At 39.7% G+C, this 10340-nt stretch overlaps 1 protein-coding gene across 2 annotated transcripts in view; it reads right to left on the bottom strand.

The window, feature by feature from the left end:
- Window positions 1-9701, bottom strand: part of SNAP23 (synaptosome associated protein 23) — a 35834-nt gene extending 26133 nt beyond the window's left edge. For both annotated transcript variants that reach the window (XM_039232721.1, XM_039232724.1), the window contains exon 1: window positions 9601-9701. The gene's annotated coding sequence lies outside the window, so the exon portion shown is untranslated. The remainder of the gene's footprint in view (window positions 1-9600) is intronic.
- Window positions 9702-10340: the final 639 nt, after the last annotated feature.

Genomic DNA, 10340 nt, shown 5'->3' with positions numbered 1-10340 from the left:
GGGGGAGGAGTTGAGAGCTTGTAGATTTTATTTTTTTTTTATTTTTTATTTTTTTAAATTTTTTTTAATGTTTTTTATTTATTTCTAGGAGAGAGAGAGAGAGAGAGACAGCATGAGCAGGGGAGGGTCAGAGAGAGAGGGAGTCACAGACTCTGAAAGAGGCTCCAGGCTCTGAGCTGGCAGTCAGCACCGAGCCCGACGCGGGGCTCGAACCCACGAACCGCGAGATCATGACCTGAGTGAAAGCCGGACGCTTAACCGACTAGGCCACCCGGGCGCCCCTAGAGCTTGTAGATTTTAAATCTTCCCAGGTGACTCCAATGTACAGTCAAGGCTGAAAACCACTGTCTTATCTGTTCATTTTATTTTTTTAAGTTGATTTATTTAGAGAGAGAGAGACAGAGACAACACAGAGGGGAAGGGGCAGAGAGAGAGGGAGAAGAGAGAGAATCCCAAGCAGGCTCTGCACCATAAGAACGGAGCCCAACACAAGGCTCAAACTCACAAAACGACAAGATCATGACCTGAGCCGAAACTGAGTCAATAGTCAGATATTTAACTGAATGAGCCACCAGGCGCCTCTAAAAACCACTGTTTTAGATCCGAGTTGATATTTTTAAAAATGTAGAGCCAGTATTATCAATGATATCCTACCGCTGTTATAATTCTGGTACCTAATGGAGGGGGGAAAAAGCATCATTTAACAATGCAGGACAAGAACAACTTAAGCTTCAATAAGTTAAACACTGAGTTACATATGACCCAGCAAATCTATTCTTAGTACGTATATTAGAGAGAAATGAAAATGTAGTCACATAAAAACTTGTACATAAATGCTTACAGCAGCATTATTGCTAACAGCTAAAAAGCAGAAAAAACCCAAATGTTGATATAATGGAATATCATTCAGCCATAAAAAAGAATGCTACATGCTACAACATGTATGAGTCCTAGGAGCATTATTTAATTGAACAAAACCAGATACAAAAGACCCATGCAGTATGATGTCACTTATGTGAAATGTCCAGAATACACAAATCCATAGAGGCAAGTAGATTAGCAATTGCCAGAGAATGGGGGAAAAAGGGAAAGGACTGACTACTGATAGGTACAGGGTTTGTTTTGGGGGTGATAGATATGTTCTGGAATTAGTGGTGATTGCTGCATAGCATTATAAATATACTAAAAGCCACTAAATTGTATACTTTGTTACTTTTTAAAAATTTTTTAATGTTTATTTTTGAGAGAGAGACACAGAGTAAGAGTGGGAGAGGGGCAGAGAGACAGAGAGAGAGAGAGAGATGGAGACACAGAATCCAAAGCAGGATCCAGGCTCTGAACTGTCAGCACAGAGCCTGATGCAGGGCTCAAACGCATCAACCACATGATCATGACCCGAGCCGAAGTTGGATGCTTATCCAACTGAGCCACCCAGGTGCCCCTAAATGGTATACTTTAAATAGTGAACTTTAACATTACATGAATTATAATTCAACCTCTAAAAACTTGAAAAAAAAAAAACCAAAAAACTTCAGGATGGAGAAAGAATATTTGAAATCAGTCAAGTAAAAGTAAACAGTATGAGTAAGAATCAAAAGGAAGAAGGAAATTAATTTTGTAGCTTTTCCTATGCCAAACAATTTTCTGCCATAGCATAAAATACGGAGATTTACTTAAACTTGTACTTTATAGTCAATGAATCCCCTCCTTTCTTCTCCAAAAAGAAAAATGGTAGCTGGAAAAGAGGATAGAACAACCAAGTTAACAGATAAAAGCAACTACTGGGTGGGGTGCCTGGCTGGCTCAGTTGGAGGAGGATGAAATTCTTGATCTTGGGGCTGTGAGCTTGAGCTCCCAATGGGGTGTAGAGATTACTTAAATAAATAAAACCTTAAAAAAAATTTAAAGCAGCTTCTTCGAATTCTGAAAACATGCCTTTCCACATCTTTAAAAAGGAAAAGAGTCCAAGTTTTCTTTCTCTCAAGGAAAGAAAAAAATTTTTAATTGGCGCTTCTTGCTGTTATTAATAACTAGTACAAGAAAAAATGAAACCTAAAGAAGGCAACATCAAAATCATTATTTACATGTTAGTGTATCTGAAAATGATGAGCTGTTTTTAGAGACTTAAAATGGTCATTATACAGGTTAAGCACTATTATTTTCTATCAATAAATCTTAATGTCACATTAAAAAATATATATAGTTTAAAAACTAAAAGCCAAAAATGGAAACGGCCACCCCAGCTTAAATGAGATGGAAGTTTTAGAGGATTTTTATTTGCCTTACATAATAATGTTTTCTAAATTTTCTTTAAAGAATCTTGTTTGTTTGTTTGTTTATTATTTAGAGAAAGACAGAGACAGTGCGAGTTGGGGGGGGGGGAATGGGCAAAGAGAGAGGGAAAGAGAGAATTCCAAGCAGGCTCTGACACTGTCAGCACAGAGCCCAGTGTGGGGCTCAAACTCACGAACCATGAGATCATGACTTGAGCTGAAACAGAGAGTTGGATGCTTAACCAGTTAGACACCCAGGTGTCCCTCTTCTAAATTTTCTTTAAAAGGATTTTTTATTTGTAAGTTTTTATTTTAATTCTAGTTAACAGTGTTATATTAGTTTCGGGTGTACAATATAGTGATTCTATAATTCCATACATCACCTGGTACTCATCACAACAAATACACTCCTTAATCCCCACCACTTATTTAACCCAATCCCTCACTCCCTTTCCAAGTTATAGACATAGACTGGTTTTGTAGATAGGTTTCACAATACTCTATTACTCTATAACTTCATTAAAGCAAGTCTATGCAATAACTATAAATCATTGATAGTAAAAAACTCTAAAAGATAAACAATGTTGCAAGTTCCAAATGACATAAGAAATAGTAATATAAATAGTATTTTTTTTTTTTTTTTTAGCATTCAGGATGTCTGTGGGTATTTCAATTCCCACTCCTATAAAATTAAAATTTTCTTGACCACTGTTTAGGAAAATAAAATGATGATTTTTAAAAACCAAAACTCTCAAAAGACAATGCAACATATGGGGTGCCTAGGTGGCTCAGTCAGTTAAGCTTCTGACTTTGGCTCAGGTCATGATCTCATGGTTTGTGAGTTTGAGCCCCGCGTTGGGCTCTGTGCTGACATCTCAGAACCTGGAACCTCCTTCAGATTCTGTGTCTCCTCCTCTCTCTGCCCCTCCCATGCTCATGCTCTGTCTCTCAATAATAAATAAAAACGTTTAAAAATTTTTAAAAATAATGCAACACATACAAGAAAGTTTTAAATTATTCCTACGCTTTGGCCTTGTTCTACTCTTAGCAATGTAGAAGAAAATCATGGGTACAAAGATACTTTAGCCCCAGCACTATTTATTTATTTATTGGTGGGGGTGGGGGAAGAGAACTAGCAGGGGAAGGCAGAGTGAGAGAGAGAATCCCAAGCAAGCTCCATGCTGTCAACACAGAGCCCTAGGTGTGGCTTGATCTCAGAAACCAGGAGATCATGACTTGAGCCAAAATAAAGAGTCGGATGATTAATAGACTGAGCCACCCAGGCATCCCAGTTCCAGTATTATTTATAGTGTTAAAAAAAAAAAAAAAGGAAACCATCTAAATAACCAATGATAGGGATTTGACTGAATAATTATGGTATAACTACATGATGGAATATTATTCAGCCATTTAAAATTCCTTTGAAGATTTAGATTCTTCCATATTTAATTTTAACCAAATCTATATATGTATATGGTTTGAGAAGTCAAACAGTTCCACAACAGTAATAAACAGCAATTCCCCTGCCCTCCCCTCATGTCCCAGACTAATTCGTGCTCCCAGGACCCCAAAGGCAAAATTTTCAACAGTATTAGTTGTTCCAGTGTTTAGTCCCAAATTCCTAAATCATATGCTTCATATGCTTCAATTCTGGATATCATCCACGATTTTTCTACAATGAAGATATTTAGCTCTTATATGTCATCTCTTAGTTGTATATTTGTCCTTATAAACTGGCTGGCTAATTAAATTCTTGGCAAGAAATGAGACGTCCTGAAGCAGCAAAGAAATCTGTTTAACTTTGGCTATTTCAGTCAAATGTAAATGGCCTAAAAATCTTTCCTTCAGGGGCTCTTGGATGGCTCAGTTGGTTGACCATCCAATTTTAGCTCAGGTCATGATCTCACAGTTTGTAAGTTCAAGCCGCATATCAGCTTGCTGCTGTTAGCCCAGAGCCTGTTTTGGATCCTCTGTCCCTCCGCTCTCCCTCTTTCTCTCTCTCAAAAGTGAATAAATATTTAAAGGAAAAAAAACTTAAAAAAAAAAATCTTTCCTTCAAAGAATACTTTTATTAAACCCAGGGAACAAGGGTTCCATGGAACATGACTTGGAAACTACTAACCCACAGAAATTTCTGCTTAATTAATCTGTTATATGGGAACAAAGTTTCTGTTCAATTCTTAACCAACTGAGCCACCCAGGTGCCCCTGTTTCCGTTCAATTCTTATCTCAGAAAACAGTCTCTGAAAATAAACCTCAGAGGTCATCTAGTGTAACTTATTTATGCTAAGAGAATAAAATGCAATACTTTTTGGCTGGCTCTGCTCTCTCCATAATACATAATCCTTCCTAGGGGAGGGGAGTGGCCTTCTGATGATAACTGAAGAGAAAGGAGTTCTTTGCAGAAGCCTGTGATCTTAGGAGGGCATGCCAGACCAGGCCCAAATGAAGAGGAAAGCAAGGCCAAGTTTGTCAGAAGAGAATGTGGTGACATCCTGCTATGGTGATTGCCCCAAAGGAGCTGAGAATCCCCTTATGCTCGTCAGCAGCCTACCTAATCTGGAGGCTTGGCAGAAAGAAATCCCAGCCATGGAATAAATCCCTCTTCATTCATTCCACAAGCATTTTTCAAATATTTGCTATCAAGTAAGGGAACATTTTTTTTAATGTTTATTTATTTTTGACGGGGGAGGGGCAGGGAGAGAGACATAGAAACTGAAGTAGGCTCTAGACATGGGGCTCAAACTCAAGACCCTCAAGATCATGACCTTAGCCGAAGTTGGATACTTAATGGACTGAGCCACCCAGTGCCCCCATTTTTAACATGAAACATTTATAAGGAAAAAGGAAGGAAAGAAGTATGCTCACACATGAAAGAATACAGGTGTATAGTATTTCAAAATACTCAAAGTTACACCAAAAAGAGTCCATGCTCTGATTAGGAAATTTAATTATTTTTAAGGCATTTAGATGAGAGCTTTATTTATGTTAAGGTTAGTTTCCTCCTTTTACTTCCTCTTTCAAGGTTCTTTCCTACTTCCTTCTATGAGAACAACTTTAACCATTCTTATGGAGCTCAAAAACTATGCAAATAGAAGAAGTACACCACTAAGTCTTATCTATTAAACATCTTGGTTTCAAAGAGCACAGAAACACATGACTCAAGACAGAAACTATACTGCTCAGTGTGGAAATACCACTAAAAATCAGGAACCAAAAGATAAAAATTATACTTCAGCTTTACAGAAGTACAGTTAATAACTTAACTGCTGATGTCTAACACCTAGCTGTCAAGTCCTGCTCAACCCTGGAACTTTCCCAATTCTATTCTAAGTGACCAGACCATAATCATAGAGAGGTAAATCTATATGTGATTACAATCAATGATAACAACACTGTTGAAATGGCGGCTATGGTAAAAGAAAAAGGATGCTCTATGGGAGTTAAGAAAAAGGCTCAAGAAGGCAGCATTCATTCTCCAGGTTGGAAAGACATACAATCTGGGGGCGCCTGGGTGGCTTAGTCGGTTAAGCGTCCGACTTTCACTTAGGTCATGATCTCACGGTTCGCGGGTTCGAGTCCCGCGTCGGGCTCTGTGCTGACTGCCAGCTCAGAGCCTGGAGCCTGTTTCAGTCTGTGACTCCCTCTCTCTCTGACCCTCCCCTGCTCACACTGTCTCTCTCTCTCCTAAGAAATAAAAAAAATAAAAAAAAAAATTAAGGAAAGACATACAATCTGGCAGACTTAAGTATGATACCTGGTAAGGAGACACCAAGTATAAGGTAGGGACAAAGCTTCACCTTGCCTGAATAAAGTATTCACCCAAATCATCCAGGTATTTTGGCTCCAATTCCAAGTTCACGTAGAAGCTTTCTGGTTAGCTTCTCAAATATTCTGACAGCAGGAATCAGATAGAGAACATTAGCAGTTAGATCCCTGGAAAAGACTATCCCCCCATAGTAGGTTAAAAGAGTGGAATTGTTGTTTATACAATAGGCAATAATACAGTGTAGTGGTTAAATGCCCAATACTTGGAGGCATGTTTTTAAATCCAGACTATTGTTTAATTTACTTCTTTGTGCTTCAGTTTTCATTAAAATAGAATATGTTTATTTGAACATTAAAAGGATTGAGTTAATGCATGTAAAGCATTTAAACCTTCGCTGACATGGTTTACAGTGCTCAATAAAGCCACATAATTTTTCATAACTATTAAACATCTCCCGTGATTTTGACTTAGGAATCAAAATCCAAGCATGATCAACCCTAAAAAAATTGTGATTTTTAGACTATCAAAGAAGTGTCACAATGTAAGGCCTCAGTAGTCATGTAGTAATATACTATATGTAGGTGTGTACAGCCTGGGCAGGGTGGGAAGACACAGGTTGTGAAGGGCTTTGTACACTCTACAAAGAAGCTGGGAATTTTATTTTATAAGCCTCAAGAGGCCACCTAAAGGTAACCTCAATTATCAAAGCATTGTTCAAATAAATTTAAATCCAAGTTACAGATCTCACAAAAATCAACATGATGAGGGGATTCCAGAAAAATACACTCATCAGTGGTATATTTTAGTAGCAATACAACCTAAATTGAAACCAAAACCAAAACATCAGTGAGTAAATGACGGCAAAAAGAACCCCACCTCTACCCCAAGTCTTACAAAAGAACAGTACATGCTGTTTCCTGGCTCTTCAATCAACTTCCTCCAATTGTTGGAGGCAGTAGATCCATCTGTGTCAAGTCTCTACCCACGGCAACAAAGAAAAGACCAGTCCTTGTCATCTGGTCCTCTCTCAATCTATAGACCTACAAACAAATTATGGCACTAGAATCACAAAGTTCAGTACTCTTGGATGCAAGCAACCTCATATATTATAAATATGCATAATGCTGAGTTAAACACAACTAAAAAACAGACTTCCAGAATGTTTAAAACACAAGAACCAGAGGGGGGAAAAAAGCACCTTTAAATCAGAAAAAAAAAGAAAAACAACCACCACCACAAAAAGGAGCTAATTTCACTAAAACGTCTAACATCCTCTTTTTCCCTTTTACTATTCGAATCTACTTTTATCTGGTGAAACCAGATAAGTAAGTTTGCTAGAAGTGTGTCACAATAGTGAATGCCATCACTGGGTTCACAGAATTTTAAAGTCCAGTGGCCTTGGCCAATCCTTAATTTTAAAGTGGGTAGATTACGGGGCACTTGGGTGGCTCAGGGTTAAGCATCTGACTTCGGCTCAGGTCAGGATCTCAAGGTTTCTGAGTTCCAGCCCCACTGTGGATGAGCTCCCTTCTCTCTCTCTCAATCTGCCCCCTCGCTCACTTGTGCCCTTTCTCTAAAAAAAAAATTAAAAATATAGACCGAGTAGCTTAGTTCCAAAGCAGTATTTTCCCGGGTGCAGAGTAAGAATACAAGATGATTTCAGCTGTTATGTAAGCAACAGTCATGTTTTTAAACAGTTCTTATTTTTCATTATTTTAAATGTTTATTTATTTATGGGGGGGGGTGCAGAGCCCAATGTGGGGCTCAAACTCATGAACTGTGAGATCATGACCTGAGCTGGAATCAGATGCATAACCAACTAAGCCATCCAAGTGCCCCCATATACAATTATGTATTTAATAGTTACATGTATATTATAACATGTACTAGAAAAGGATATAAAATTCATAAAAACCATGATTTCACAGATTATCACTTTGGAAATGGGTAATGTTGAAAACAAACCTATTAAAAATATGAAATAAAAATAACACAGATGATCTTCTAAAAGACAAAGTTTACAATGGCAGTATGGTTCATAATGAGTGAAATACTGACAGTTGTTCTATGAACAACTTGGGCTTGTTTCTTTATTTACCTGCTTCCTTCTTGGCTCAAGGCTATGTTCTGAATGATTACAAAAGATGTGACTTTTAGTTAAGTAAGCTTCCTACTATGCTTAAGTTCATTTAGAGTAAAAGTAGCAAGCACTAAGATACATACAGAAATACTAGTTTAGAGGAAAGAGTGTTACACTGTTAAGAAAATAATGGCACAGTAAGTCATTGGTATCCTGAAACTACAATAACAGCAATTTTCTAGTGCATATCCACATACAATAAGCACTCCCCCCAAAAATAAATAAAAAATAAAATAAAAAAACCTAGTAACACTGATAAATATTTGAGCTATAGGCTGTTGCATGATCGTTTTATTCACTTTCACGTGATCTGTCAAAGGGGCATGGTAATGTGAGAAGAGGTGTTTCTCCTAATATTTATATGAACGCGTTCTCTCTTGCCAAAGGAACAAAAGACAATTAACCATTAGATGCCTTAGGCATCAACTGTGATTGTGGAAGAAACATTTTTTAAAAATCTTACTATGAAATATTTTAAGGTTAGATTTCAAAGTATTCTAGTTAATGATGTCCCGTGAATTTAAAGTGCGGTATTTTCCAGGCTAGAAAAGAACGTAGGAGAACCATTTATATCTGGACGTATCTGCCGTATTTTACCCGCAAATGTGAAAGCCAGTCTTAAGAGCACCAGGGCAGATGGAGTAATAAATCTCTCAATTCTTGAAGTATCTGCTACTAAGAAGCAGCTACATTATTTTCACATGGCCGAGGGAACGCTGTCAGAAGCTGCCAGTATCCAAACAACCCTCTCCAGTGGTCCACCCCCTACTCCCTGAAGATGACTAGCAAAAGGCAAAATGATACTCCCTCTCGTATTTGACGTCTTTTGGTTTCCTCTACTCTCATGTACCTTTCCTAACACTGTAGTGATTGACTTAAAAAAAGGCTGAAATGAAACAGCACTTTCCAGTACTTCCTCCCTACCCCCAACAACTTCAGACTGGAATTGTGAAATTCGTTCTTACGGATCCTTCGTTGAGCCTGCAGTAAAGCCACGAGGTAAGAATGGACTTTCCTACAGAGCATGGACTTTCCAACGCCACGAACCTCAGAGACCTTCAAACAACTAGTTCAGAGCTATCCGATACCTTGTGGTCGCCATACAGTCTATTAATCACGACCACGGCAACACTGTAGGGAACAGGGAGTGGGAGTTTACCTCTGCTTGGTTTTGGGGAGGGGACCTGCGAACCACCAACCCGCCACCCTTCCTCCGCCGACCCCTCGGTAGTTTCCCGGTGCCTTGAGTCCTTGCTCAGGGCCCGACCTGGCCAGTCCAGTCGAAAGCACCTCCTCCTCCTCCCAATAAGCCCGACCCCACCAACTTTTAAGCCATCACAATAATACTCTTTCTTCTTGGGACCTGATCCCAATCCTCAACCGGGCTAGTTCCCTCAACCCCACTCCTGGAAGCTCACCAAGCAGTTCCGGCCACTCCTCTCTCGCGCCGCAGCAGCTCGAACACCCCCAGACCGGACCTGGAGCTGCGTCCTCCTGGCGCCTGCGCGCGCCGGGCAAGCGCGCCTGCGCACTTCCTGGGCCGCGAGGGCGCGGACACACCCCTGGAGCCACAGCCAATCACCGTCTGAGGGGTTTAAATCTCCCTGCCACGCAGGCGGAGAGCTTGGGGAGTCACCCGTTAACCGGATAATTCGAATCCCTCCCGACGGTGGGATGTATTCATACAACAAACATTTGTCCAGGGCAAGCCATCTACTGGATGATCGCTGAAGAAAAGGCGACAAGAAAGCCTTCCCTGCCCTCCAGGGTCTTTTGATCTGTCTAGATTAGAGATCGATATGTAAACAAATAATAGTGGATAGAATTTAGTGGCATCAGAATGTCCAAAGCGGAGTTGGTACAGAGTAACAGCAGCGTCTTATCCTTAGGGATGTCTGGAAGGGTTCCCAGAGAAAGCGACTTTTCAGTCAGGAAGGCTAAATAGGAATTCTCGCAGAAGTCTGGGATAGAGGGTGATAGTTTTCCAGCCTGCGGGAACAGCGTATGCCATTAGGAACAAGCACTTTCTGTAAATTCCTTGTAGTTCATCCTGCTCAGAGGCTTAGAGCTCATCGTGTATCTCCGGGTGAAGTGAGGAATAACCTTTAAATAGTCGGCAATGGGCTAGATCTTGCTGGTCTTGCACTTTGGGACCAGT

Source organism: Hyaena hyaena, unplaced genomic scaffold (genome assembly GCF_003009895.1).
Source record: "Hyaena hyaena isolate Hyena2069 unplaced genomic scaffold, ASM300989v1 scaffold_70, whole genome shotgun sequence".
NCBI lineage: Eukaryota > Metazoa > Chordata > Mammalia > Carnivora > Hyaenidae > Hyaena > Hyaena hyaena.
The sequence above is the reverse complement of the archived record's forward strand: the minus strand, read 5'-3'. Positions and strand labels throughout refer to the sequence as shown.